A 14,048-nucleotide genomic window follows, 5' to 3' on the forward strand; every position below is an offset into this window, starting at 1 on the left:
CCCCAAAATATAAATCCATTCAGAAATGACTTGTAGATTGCTTGTTTCTTTGTTCTGGATGACTAGGAGCTGGTTTTACTCACAGTGAAGCCTGGGCCACACCTAGCTGAATCATTACAGACATAACATCTTTTTTCCCCTCAGAGTTAATAATGTACAAAAAAAAATTAGTTATCTTTTATAAGGATATTAACATATCTGTATAATATTTTGAATGTTTAGTATTTAAATCTCCCCTTGATGTTTTCCATTAAGATTTGTTTTAAAGGACAAGCTCAAAAACAACTTCCTCAGCACCATTTAATGTTGCCAAAGCAGTGTCAAACAATAAAGTCGCTGGGTGCCCAGGGGGAAGTTAAATTGCCTATTATTAGTCTGTATGGCAAAACCACTCTCACAGTTGCATTTTCATATATTCTAAAAATGGTCCAAAAGTATATCTAGTGCTTTCTTCCTAAGAAAAAGAAAAAAAAAATTTCCAGGGAGGCACTTGTGTTCACTAAACTGGAAGAAGACCTTCTGGAATTTAAATTTGTCATCTTCGAAGCATTTGGTGTGGAATACAATAACCAGACGAGGTTCTGTTTCATTCAGCTACAAAGGCACTTTTGTTAAAATTCCTCGTCCCTGAGATGCTAGTGCAGCCGATACTTGGTTCAGAGGGTGCTTTGGGAAAGCACGGCCTATTTAGGAAAAAGCGCAGATGCCTTGGGCTAGGAATTTACAATAGGCGTCTAGCACGGCGTACTTCTAGGATCGTTCAGAGCTCTCTTCTCTGTATCTGCTGTCTGTCTGCATTTAAAGCTGGAGAGAGGCAGTACAGGCTTATGAGAGAGTCCTGTTGAAAGCCTGGAGAAAAGTTAGGAACTCGGGTGCAGAGTAGTAATTAATATAATTGATTATGTCGCTTAGGTCCCATATAATTGCATATCGTTTTCCATTAAAACCCCAATCCAAATTCCTTGTACCTCTTTTCCCCTCAGCCCTGTGTTTCTGGGCCGACCGCAGTTAGCTGAGTGCTTGCCAGGCTGCCTTTTCTTCCAGTCCCTGCCCCGCTCCATCTCCAGGCAGAGAAGCCCAGCTGGCTTTCCCTGCCAGGTGTCCTGAGGTGTCCTTCCCCACTCACGAGAGCACCCCCTGCCCAAACAAACACCCCATCTCCTAGGAGAAGAATCCTACTTCCACACAGGGATGCAGGTTTTGCTTTTGAAAGTTTCTAGAAAGCTCGTTCACCATTGGTCTTCTTCAGAAGGAACCCTGTCCCACATGTAAGGCAAATTACTAACTTTTCCCCCCCATTCTATTTTTGGAACTTTTATTGAATTTCAAGCTTGCACACAAAGGCAAGACTAAAACCAGGGAGTGCTGTGTACCCTTTACGCAGGTACCCCTAGGTGTTTACATTAGGTACAGTTATTATTGATCATCTTCCTGAAAGAACACAGGCAAAGGATGAGCCAGATATGATTTCTTCCCTAGTCTGAAATCCCACTAGTCTGACTTCCCAGTACTGCTAGGCCTTTTTTTTTCCCTTTCCTTTTTTTTTTTAAACTCTATCTTGTGTTTATTTGTGTGCTTATAACAAACACTATTTAATATTGCAGGCTTTGAATTTCCCAGTGCAGAGCTAGTGAGAACGTGGTTTCCCCTGTTCCTCTGTAAAACCTGCTTCACAGTGATTTACGTTATTTCTGCTATCGTGAGCTCAGTATCTCTCTGCTGTTTTGGATGTACTAGGATTCTGGATTCAGCTATCTTGGCCTCGGTCCTAGGTGGTAATGGGTCACATGGGCCCACCTTCTTTCACATTTTCAGCTAGGTGAGAAGCTAACCTACCTTAAGAGTCTTAGAGAATGGAGAGGAACATTTTCTGTGTTATAATTATAAATTGAGTCTTCATTTTGCTAGGTGAGAGCACTGATATTTGTAATTTCGCGGCCTTTGGGGTTTATAAATAGATCCGATAATCCCCATGAACTAGATTTCAGAGCAGCCCAGCAGAAGAGCCACATCCTTTGACATACTCAAAGTATCTCAATGTCTTTTATGGTGGAAAAGGAGAAAGATGAAAATGATCCTATATAAAAATTCACTTGGGCTTCTCCATGATCCCCTTTTCTTGCTTAATGTGTTAGGGCAGATCATCTCTGAGATGTGGCGTTTAACCTGCTTTAGCCCCATCTGTTGTGTGTTTTTTCAGTGCAGAATGACCCTTATTCTCAGAACCATCTGATATTTTCTTGGGAGTAGGGAGGTGAGGGGCACAGGTGGGCACTGGGAGCTTTGCTTCCCTTGATGATAACCCTGAGTTCGTGTTACCTGATGGGCCCAGGCTGCAGGCACTGTCTATCACAGGGGACCAGGTAACGGCTTGAGGTTTCCTAGTTACAGTAACCGATCCTGACTCCAGGCCATGGCAGGAAGCAGATTCCTCTAGCAGTTACTGAAACCTGGGACACTGTTTTTTTATTCCTTGGTCCTGGTATCCGAGTTACAGAGGTCCCTGCTTTTCTCAGAAAGTTCTTACTGTTGACCTTAAATAAAACCAGGTGACGTTTTGGTTCAAGTGGCTTATAGAAAGAACATCTTTGAAAACAATTTAAATAATTTAATGCATTGGTCATAGCAAACACCCTCTTCCAACAACACAGGAGAAGACTCTATACATGGACATCACCAGATGGTCAACACCGAAATCAGATTGATTATATTCTATGCAGCCAAAGATGGAGAAGCTCTATACAGTCAACAAAAACAAGACCAGGAGCTGACTGTGGCTTATATCATGAACTCCCTATTGCCAAATTCAGACTTAAATTGAAGAGAGTAGGGAAAACCGCTAGACCATTCAGGTATGACCTAAATCAAATCCCTTATGATTATACAGTGGAAATGAGAAATAGATTTAAGGGCCTAGATCTGATAGATAGAGTGCCTGATGAACTATGGAATGAAGTTCGTGACATTGTGCAGAAGACAGGGATCAAGACCATCCCCATGGAAACGAAAGGCAAAAAAGCAAAATGGCTGTCTGGGGAGGCCTTACAAATAGCTGTGAAGAGAAGAGAGGTGAAAAGCAAAGGAGAAAAGGAAAGATATAGGCATCTAAATGCAGAGTTCCAAAAAATAGCAAGAAGAGATAAGAAAGCCTTCTTCAGTGATCAATGCAAAGAAATAGAGGAAAACAACAGAATGGGAAAGACTAGAGATCTCTTCAAGAAAATTAGAGATACCAAGGGAACATTTCATGCAAAGATGGGCTCGATAAAGGACAGAAATGGTATGGACCTAACAGAAGCAGAAGATATTAAGAAGAGGTGGCAAGAATACACAGAAGAACTATACAAAAAAGATCTTCACGACCCAGATAATCATGATGATGTGATCACTAATCTAGAACCAGACATCTTGGAATGTGAAGTCAAGTGGGCCTTAGAAAGCATCACTGTGAACAAAGCTAGTGGAGGTGATGGAATTCCAATTGAGCTGTTTCAAATCCTGAAAGATGATGCTGTGAAAGTGCTGCACTGAATATGCCAGCAAATTTGGAAAACTCAGCAGTGGCCACAGGACTGGAAAAGGTCAGTTTTCATTCCAATCCCAAAGAAAGGCAATGCCAAAGAATGCTCAAACTACCGCACAATTGCACTCATCTCACACACTAGTAAAGTAATGCTCAAAGTTGTCCAAGCCAGGCTTCAGCAATACGTGAACCGTGAACTTCGAGATGTTCAAGCTGGTTTTAGAAAAGGCAGAGGAACCAGAGATCAAATTGCCAACATCCGCTGGATCATGGAAAAAGCAAGAGAGTTCCAAAAAAACATCCAATACCAGACTGCCTGACCTGCCTCTTGAGAAACCTGTATGCAGGTCAGGAAGCAACAGTTAGAAGTGGACATGGAACAACAGACTGGTTCCAAATAGGAAAAGGAGTACGTCAAGGCTGTATATTGTCACCCTGCTTATTTAACTTATATGCAGAGTACATCATGAGAAACACTGGACTGGAAGAAGCACAAGCTGGAATCAAGATTGCCGGGAGAAATATCAGTAACCTCAGATATGCAGATGACACCACCCTTATGGCAGAAAGTGAAGAGGAGCTAAAAAGCCTCTTGATGAAAGTGAAAGAGGAGAGTGAAAAAGTTGGCTTAAAGCTCAACATTCAGAAAACGAAGATCATGGCATCTGGTCCCATCATTTCATGGGAAATAGATGGGGAAACAGTGGAAACAGTGTCAGACTTTATTTTTTGGGGTTCCAGAATCACTGCAGATGGTGACTGCAGCCATGAAATTAAAAGATGCTTACTCCTTGGAAGGAAAGTTATGAGCAACCTAGATAGTATATTCAAAAGCAGAGACATTACTTTGCCGACTAAGGTCCGTCTAGTCAAGGTTATGGTTTTTCCTGTGGTCATGTATGGATGTGAGAGTTGGACTGTGAAGAAGGCTGAGTGCCGAAGAATTGATGCTTTTGAACTGTGGTGTTGGAGAAGACTCCTGAGAGTCCCTTGGACTGCAAGGAGATGCAACCAGTCATTCTGAAGGAGATCAAGCCTGGGATTTCTTTGGAAGGAATGATGTAAAGCTGAAACTCCAGACTTTGGCCACCTCATGTGAAGAGTTGACTCATTGGAAAAGACTCTGATGCTGGGAGGGATTGAGGGCAGGAAAAGAAGGGGACGACCGAGGATGAGATGGCTGGATGGCATCACTGACTCGATGGACGTGAGTCTGGGTGAACTCCGGGAGATGATGATGGACAGGGAGGCCTGGCGTGCTGCAATTCATGGGGTCACAAAGAGTCAGACACGACTGAGCAACTGAACTGAACTGACATTAAATTTGATTAAATTGAATTTGAAGAATTAAATTTATAGTCTTAAGCTTTTTCTTAAAAATCTAGTGTGATATTTTGAAAATAGGTATCAGACTTGCTGGGTCTTTTTTCCCTCCTCCCCCTTTGACAAACATGATTAGTGTGGGAAATTGTGGTACCCATTGCTACAGTTTTAATTAATGTACTGGGGCTCCAAAATAGCTCAGTTGGGAAAGCGTTAGACTGAAGATCTAAAGGACCTTGGTGACTTAGATAGTAAAGAATCTGCCTTCAGTGTGGGAGATCTGCGTTCAATCCCTGGGTCGGGAAGATCACCTGGAGACGGGAATGGCTATCCACTCTAGTATTCTTGCCTGAAGAATCCCATGGACAGAGGATCCTGGCAGGCTACAGTCCATGGGGTTCGAAAAGAGTCGGGCATGATGGTACCCACTGCTGCAGTTTTAAATAATGTACAAGTGACAAAACTTACCACCTTAGTTCTTTTTGCAAACTTAACCTTCTTTGCAACATTATAGGCTTGTGATTTTTTACTTTTCTCATTTAACAAAGCCCTTGTGATGTCTATGGTTTAAGTTACTGACAGAATTCTTGACTGACTTCAGTAGGAAAGGACAGTAGGAAAGTAGAACAGTCGAAATGAGGAGGGGAATGGTGGCGATGTCAACAGTAATCCGTTTGAGGGGGCAGGTCAAGGCTGCCACCAGGACTGTTTAGGAACTGTGCTTGTGGAGACAGCCGAAAACCAGGGGGACTGAAAGGGGTGACGGGAAAGACTTCAGCCCGCCATATAATCCTGAGACCTCAAAAATCTACCAGTAGTCCTTCATTTATTTGTGTTAAGCACAGCTTTCTTGCTGTGGTCTCCTTTATGGAAATTTATCTCTAGGAGCAATAATGCCTCAACTCACTAGTATCATAGTACAAGTTCATTTCTCTGTGAGATTTTCTGATTAATTTTTCGATGAGATAATTGTCCTCTGGGATAAGAGAGGCCATAGAAAGGGGGAAGAGCACGGAATGTGAGAGCAGCTTCGTAAAGCTTCCCAGTGACCTTGGTTCACGGCTGGGTTAGTGATAAGATTGGAAATTTCACTATCAGAGTCATTTCTGGCAAGAATGGATCTGCCATGATCCAAAGCAGCTTTTATCTATCCCTAATTTTATATTCTAATCTGGGAAGATGAAGGATGGTGTGTATAAAATATCTGGCTTAAGCTTTGGCACCTTACAGGCACTGAATTTTTGAAGCCTCTTAAAAATGTTATTGGTAGTTATTAATAACTAATAATATAGTTTTACTCTCAATTCAGTTCAGTCGCTCAGTTGTGTCCGACTCTTTGTGACCCCATGGGCTGCAGCATGCCAGGCTTCCCTGTCCGTCACCACCTCCCGGAGCTTACTCAAACTCATGTCTGTCGAGTGAGTGATGCCATCCAACCAAACGCAAAGGCCTTTTGGGTAAAAAATGTTACAATAAACCCCAAATTATCTTTCTTCCTTGGAGACTGAGGCAAGAGGATAAATGAAGAAATTGATAGTTGGAGTAGAGAGTATTTTATATGTTGATCATTACTCCTTCAGAGAGTCTCGGGAGATGGGGAGCCAACTTGGGAGTCAGCTGGGTGCTAGCATGCATTTTACATGAGATTCTTCCGTCCCGCCTCAGGCCCAGGTGGTGGGCGGCGGGCCAGGGGCAGCGGCCCCTGTGGAGGAGAGGAGGCTAGGGCTCTCCCTTCGCTGGCTGTCCACCACACCTGGCAGGCGGCTGTGTTTCCGCGTGGAGTGGCGCGTTTATGCTTCTTCCCTCCACCCCACGCCCCGGTTCTGCTGGCACCCACATGTTTCCATGAGAAGACGACCACGCTGAGATGCCAAGCGCTAATGACTTATGGTAATTAAGGATGTTTTGAATCTTTAAACAGGAACAGCCCTTTGGCTGAATATCAGTTTGGCATTTGTTGCTCCTTGAATTTCTTCTTTATTTTCAAAAAAGCCAACTCGTTTCTCTTTCCGAAGAAGTATTTCCTGTAGTCCTTGTATTTTTGTGGGCAAATGTATCCTGAGGGAAGTTCACCAGATTGTGAATTTTGACTTTTTCCCAGCCCTTGGAGGAGTGAAGTATCTTTATCTCCCAATTGGAGACATAGGTTGTTTTTATTTTTTTAAATTAATTTATTTTTAATTGGAGGATAGTTGCTTCACAGTGTTGTGTTGGTTTCTGCCATTCATCAGCATGAATCAGCCATAGATGTGCATGTATTCCTTCCCTCCGAACTTCCCTCCCGCCCCGTCCCAGCCCTCTAGCTTGTCACAGAGCACTGGGCTGAGCTCCCTGTGTTATACATCAGCTTCCCGCTCGCTATCTGTGTTGCGTGTGGCAATGTATATATTTCACTGCTTCTCTCTCACAGTGCCCCACCCTCTGAAACATAGGTTTTTATTTGCTGAGTTTTGAGAGGGTTTCTATACTTTGTGGATCATTCTTAGCAACTGGGCTCATTTTTGTCTGGGTATTGATGTAATTGCAGGTAAGAAGGATGAATATGGCGATGGAGACAGACTGCTTTCTGTGGCTGGTTCAGGTCCTCCCAGGGACTGTCCCCATCATTCCTATCTCTTCTTTCTTTGATTTGCTCCTTTGATTGGCCTGTCTATCAGTGAATGACCTGTCGCAGAGTTGGACATGACTGAGCGACTTCAATGTCAGTGTCAATGTTGTACTCCTGAAACTAACACCATATAGTAAATCAACTCTACTTCAATTCAAAATAATCCCCTGGAATTTGTTTGGATGATATTTTCCTAGGTACGGAAAATGCAGACTTAGGTTCTTGTTCGGGATTGGCAGGGAAGAGGGGAGGATGAAGAGGCCTCAGGCTCTGAGGCAGTCTGAGGTGTGTGTATAGGAAGAGTGAGCATGTGTGGAAATCAGTGAAGTAGGAAGCACTAACCGAGCTTTGGACCCAAAGAGCTGGGGGAGGTAGGTGGCGCAGAGGTCTCATGGTTTTAATTGCCAGCTCCCAGCTGGTAAAGGGCACATGGAGCCAGCCACGGAGCAGAGAGCCTGGGGGAGGTGTCCCTACCTTCCAAGTGCTGTCTTTCCTGCTGTAGCAGGTGACAGCGGAGGGACTGACGACTGTGAGTCCACAGAGGGCAGTCCACAGAGGGCACATCCTCCCTTGCCTGCTGGACGGAGGGGCCCCAGCAGAAGTGGGAAGGGGGTGAGAGCAAGGGTGGGAGGGTGGAAGGCAGTCTCCCACCTGCTCCTCACCCTTCTTATGCCACTTGGGGAAATGGGCTTGTCGGGCTTGGCTTCAGGCATTAGGCAGCTGTCTCTGAAAAGATTTGCTCTTTGATTTGAAGGGTCAGGCACCTTTGCGTCAGAGGAGAACCAACATTTGGGGTAGTCATGTGTCTGAAATAGGATCCAGTTTGAGAGCCAGAGGCACTTTGGAGTGGGTCGGGCTGCAGCTGCTCCAGGTTATAGATGAAGAGAGCTTATGGGACTTGATGATGGTGTCTGGAACACAGTGGGTGCTTATGAAATGTTTACTAAGTGGCCGGGAGAGTCAGTGAGTCATTGAGGATCACACCGTGGCTGATTCACATTTCTGCTCTCTTAGATATTTCTACTGACATATCACCCCAAAGCTGTCTTGTGTATATTTCTCCTACAGGCCTGAAATATGGGGTGAAATATAGGCACTGGGTTATAATTAAAACATCACTGAAGTTTTATCTTCTGCTTTGTGGCACAGTATAAACTACACATTCCAGGGTGGGGGAGGGATAAATTAGGACTTTGGAATTAGTATATATAAGGTACTATATATAAAATGAGCAGGATCCTACTGTATAGCACAGGGAAGTGTAGTCAATATCTTATAATAAACCATAATGGAAAAGAGTGTGAAAAAGAATATACACACACACGCGTGTATGTGCACAAAGGACTACATGTTCCATGTGTGTTTCAGTTTTCAGTTTCAAGTTTTTACTCACTTTCTACTGTTGGAAATTTTTGGCAGGATCCAAAATGTAATCCGATGTTATTTTACATTCTGAAACTTAAATATCCTTGATAAACTTGGAAAACTTTGTAAGTTATTTAAAATATTTTTGCTATATTTGTTGCTTATGGTTTTGGGTATAATGAGGATATTGGCATAAGAGAGTATCTATAGCAGTGGTCCTCAACCTCTCCAGCACCAGGTACTGAGTTCATGGAAGACAGTTTTTCCACCGACTAGGGAGGTCAGGGGATGGTTTCAGGATGATTCAAGCACATTACACTTTTTGTGCACTTTATTTCTATTATTATTACATTGTGATGTACAGTGATGTAATTCTGCAGCTCACCATAATGCAGAATCAGGGGGAGCCCTGGGCTTGTCCTGTGGCCAGGTTATAATTAAATGCGAGCAGTGGGGAGCGGCTGTAAATACGCAGGAAGCTTTGCTCACTTGCTCGCCTGCAGCTCACCTCCTGCTGTGTAGCCCACCTCCTAAGAGACCTTGGACCCTTCTGTGGCCTAGGGGTTGGGGACCCCTGATCTCCAGCTTTGATGATCTTGAAAGATCAACAGTTTCCAAGTGAAATTCAATGTTTTATGTTAGGGATCATTAACTGGCTATAGTATATGTCTTATCTTCAATTATCTGTTACACCAGTAACCTTTAACTGGCACCCTCAAATCAGATTTGCCTTTTTCTGATACGTCCTTACCCCCTGGCTGAGGCAAGCTTCCTGAAGCTCTGGGCTGGCCAAGGTCTGATGAGACACCTTGGCATCACCTGCTACCTCCACTTGGCAAGAAACCCTGAAGTTGGAAGGTGAGGGGGTGGGGAGGGTGTGTGAGTTCAGAGGTGTTGTAAACATAGTCACACGAACTCAGTGTTACTGTTGATGAATTTTTGCTTCACGGTTGGGCCTCCCCTCCCAAATTCTTGAGACTACCCATTGATTACTCTGCCAGTTGGAACCATGAAATGGAGGGATTCAGGGCTTCCCTGGTGGCTCAGAGGTTAAAGCGTCTGCCTGGAATGCAGGAGACCCGGGTTCGATCCCTGGGTTGGGAAGATCCCCTGGAGAAGGAAACGGCAACCCACTCCAGTACTCTTGCCTGGAGAATCCCATGGAGGGAGGAGCCTGGTAGGTTACAGTCCATGGGGTCGCAAAGGGTCGGACACGACTGAGCGACTTCACTTCACTTCATTGAGGTCCATATAATGCCAAAATGTATTTTTTACTCTTCCTTTTCATTCCATATTCAGGCACATGATTTATCAGCTAGTATTAATGCATGCTAAGTCCCTTTGGTTGTGTCTAGCTATTTGCGGCCTTGTGGACTGTAGCCTGCCAGGGTCCTCTGTTCATGGGGTCCTCCAGGCAAGAATACTGGAGTGGGGGAGGCAGGAGGGGGGTTCAGGATGGGGAACACGTGTGTACCTGTGCCCGATTCATGTTGATGTGTGGCAAAACCAATACAATATTGTAAAGTAATTAACTTCCAATTAACATAAATAAATTTATATTAAAAAGAATACTGGAGTGGGTTGTCATGCCCTCCTCCAGGGGATCTTCCCTACCCAGGGATAGAACCTGCATCTCTTGTGTCTCCTGCTTGGCAGGCATGTTCTTTACCACTAGTGCCACCTAGTAGCAAAGCTAAATTTCAGTGACTGAAATTTCACTTTTTGGTTCTAGACATCTTTACCTTACACATTGGGAAGTCATGAGAAACTCTCAGTGATGGAGTAAGATTATAAGGTGTATTACTTAACTTTACGCAGGTAAAAATAGTGACTGTGTGAGCACAAGAGTTTTGTTTGTGTGCTTCCGCATCTCTCATAGCACAGAGTTGATTGAAAATGCTTAGAAAGGATGAATTTAGAAAGTCTGTATATTAGATACAGAAGGAACTCCCAGGAGGAGTCACTGAAAGGATTTGCCTCTGAGGAGCAAGGCTGGGAGTGGAGGGGGGTGAGCTTGCTTTTCTTTATAAGCCCTTTGGTAATGTTTATATTTTTTATTATGTGCATATGTTACTTTGGCAGATACAAAACATATATTGTTAAAAATTCCAGCTATCTTCTTGGCCAGAGTAGGGTCAGACAGTAGCAGAGTGATAAAGTTGCGCAGTGGGAGTACGGCGTGAATTTTGGGATGCCTAGAGTCCTGTCTCTAAAGCTCACAGGTTGACGGAAATCTCACCAGAGCTTTGCACATGGAAAGACAAACAGAGAAGCAGACCAAGAAGCAAACAGCGGCGAGTCATGTTTTAACTCCCTGTGGACATCTCCTTCAACCTTGAGCGTGGCGGGATACGTCCTCGGTCACTGGGCACCAGTGTTGGCTCGACGCTTGTGCTGCCACTGTAGCCCCCGGAGCTGCCCATGGCCGGGGGCACTTGCCAGGGTGAAACCTTGTGGCAGAGCCGATTACTGGACTAGTAGGAGCCCTGCCAATGAAGAGTCCTGCACTCGTGGATGTGAAAGCAAGAAAGAGAGTTACAAATAGGAGAGGGGCAAGGAAGGGAGAGTGAAATGTTGAGCTTATGTTCAGGGACGCTTTGCAGGAAAGGATGTTGCTTAAAGCTGGTGCTTCTTCGAACCACTGATCTGAGAACAAGTTTGACCGTGGAGTTTAATGTTTTGTTTCATTACTGTCATACCACACCCTAGAGTGAAAAACAAATAAAGAAGGTATTAAAGAAAATATTCTTAGACCTGAAAAAAGAATCCGCTGATTCTTGTCTGATTCCAGGACCTTGACAGTCACAAACCTGCGTATTTGTATGGTAGGGGCATTTCTCAGTCTGGTGGCTCTTTCTAGAATCTGTGCAGTTGTTCTTCTTAAGGTGGTCCCAAAGGAAAGGCTGCGTGTTCTGAGGAGATCAAGAATAGAATATTTACTTTTTCTTTTTTTTTTTTCAAATAGGCCACACTTTACTTCCAGGGTCAACTGGAATGTATTTTAATTAGTCCATAATCTTGGGAAATTTATCATTGAGCAAAGTGTACTGAAAGGCTTGGCTCAGTTTATTTATTTGGCTTCCAAATGTGAGTCCAGCGCAGCCATCAAAAAAATGGCATAGATTTCAGTGGCTTTTTGACATTGTTTTAAATAAACATTTTGTCTGTTAACTCTTAGGGATGCAAGAGAGTAAACTTGGTTTACTAAGCTTTTGCTCTCTCTTATTCCTCGTCCTGACAGGAGAGGAAATTTCAGGATGGATTTTTCACTTGAAGCATCACATAAAGGGAAGTCCAGTGGTTCAGACTTTGCCTTCCAATGCAGAGGATATGGGTTCAGTCCCTGGTCAGAAAGCTGAGATCCCACATGCCTCATGGCCAGAAAGCCAGAGCATAAAACAGAAGCAAAATTGTAACAAATTTAATAAAGACTTAAAAAAAAAAAAAGTCTTTAAGAAACACCCAGAGCTACTTCTGGTAGCATCAATGCAATGAAAGTAAGCATAGGTTATTTCCGGTGCTAAGAGCTATGGGTCACGGGAGTTGGATGTAATGAAAAGGAAAAAGTAAATGTTGGAATGAGGCAGAGATACGCGTATCTGAGTCTATACTCTGAATAAAACCGGTTTCGAGGGTGTGGGTGAAATGCATACCAGGTATTTAACACTGCAGTGAGTCAGAGTGGCTCTGTGGGACCCCCCACCCCATGCCCCTCAACTTTCCTGTTGACCGGGCAAGTTCTACAGGCTGTTTGCCGCCAAGACAGGGCCTAAAAGTTGGGCAACTGTTTAATTGTTGTTTTCCAGAGTAGAGCCAAAGCAGGGTTAGCACACTGGTTGTAAAATCCTTCCTCCTTTTGAAAACCTCAAAACCATCAAACTACTTCCGTTCTTAATCTCTGAGAGGGCAAGTGATGAGGCCTAGCCCTTGGTCATGGGACGTGAGTGGCCCCGAGGCCAGGTTCCTCCTCCTCAGAGCATGTGGGCATTGATCCAGCACAACCTGCTGCTGGGCATCCCGCCTTCCCGGGAGGAAAGGTGACTTTGGAGAGGTCATTCAGCTGGGTTCTGTGAGTCTGGGGTCACTGTGTTAAAAAAGAGTTCCCTGCCTTTCTGCCTGCTTTAAGGTTTCCTGGTTGTTTTCTTAGTGGCAGTGATATCAGTTCTGCTGTATACTTGCTAGGTGCCGAGGGGACACTTATAAATAACACTCAGTGCTGTTTGCTGGGTTGCCAAAAAAAAAAAAAAAAGCTGATTAACATAGTGAGGCAAGTTTTGTAGAAGATCTGTCCACCTGGGTGCTACTCAGTGGCTTGTGGGTGATGATTTTATGGGTTGGATGAGGTGGGAGGTTTCCTTCCTTTTTTTTTTTCTCTGTGTGGTGAAATCTTGTCCTCCTGTTGAAAAACAGGGAGAAACGGGAGTGTGTGTGTGTTACGGGGGGCAGGGGGTGAGGGTATGTGTGTGATATCAGCAGCTGAGCTTATAATCGGCAGGTTCTTTTAGTGTAACTTCTACTTATGGTTTTAATAACTGCATTGTACCAATAATTCGGGGGAAATGACTGCCCTTGTCTTCAACCTGTTGCCCATGTGGAAATGATCTCGAAGGGAGCCCAAAGCAAGTGTCTTTTAAGTTGCTAAGTTTTTGGATTTCCCAATTCCCTTTTTTTGGTGTGTGTGTCAAAATTTGCACTTTGATAAAACATCAGTGAGTCGTCACTCTGAGTTACTTTCAAGAAGCAGGAAGTCATGCCTGTTTTCGTGCATAGCGGCCTGGTCTGTTGTTCCTCTCCAGTGGCCACCTTGTGCTGGTCCTGGGTGGTGTGGGTCTGGCCGGGGCCCTCGGCCAGGTGAGAGGGCATTTGTTGTCTGCAGAGCTCGAAGCATCTTAGCTGTGGGAAGCATCTGCTGCTCCAGGAAAGCCTGCACTGAACATTTCTGGACGTCCTGCTGTGTATCTGTGAGCTGCCGAGGGAACACACATAAATAACACCCGGCGCCGGCTGCCGAGTTGCCCGCAGGCTTCTTGTTTCTTGCGCCGGTGAGTCCAGCAGTCTCAGGAGATCTGGCTGGTTGTTTCCCTCAGTGTTGGTGCTTAAGATCAGTTGTTGTCATCATCGTGGGGCGTGAGCAGTCAGGCTGGGCCCTGGCTCTCCACCTGTGAATTTCAGCAATGTCGCAGGAGCAGTTGAACGTGCTTGATGACCAGCAAACCATGACCGAGCCTC

The 14,048-nt window shown here is 44.5% G+C and overlaps 1 protein-coding gene and 1 non-coding gene across 5 annotated transcripts in view; both read left to right on the forward strand.

Annotated features, from left to right (window-relative positions):
- The window catches only part of DOCK9 (dedicator of cytokinesis 9), a 288,599-nt gene that overhangs the window by 31,444 nt on the left and 243,107 nt on the right, over window positions 1-14,048 (forward strand). The window lies entirely within an intron of this gene.
- Window positions 9,852-9,923, forward strand: TRNAS-GGA. The gene has a single exon. It is a non-coding gene; the product is annotated as a tRNA-Ser (tRNA).

Source organism: Capra hircus, chromosome 12 (assembly GCF_001704415.2).
Source record: "Capra hircus breed San Clemente chromosome 12, ASM170441v1, whole genome shotgun sequence".
Lineage (NCBI taxonomy): Eukaryota > Metazoa > Chordata > Mammalia > Artiodactyla > Bovidae > Capra > Capra hircus.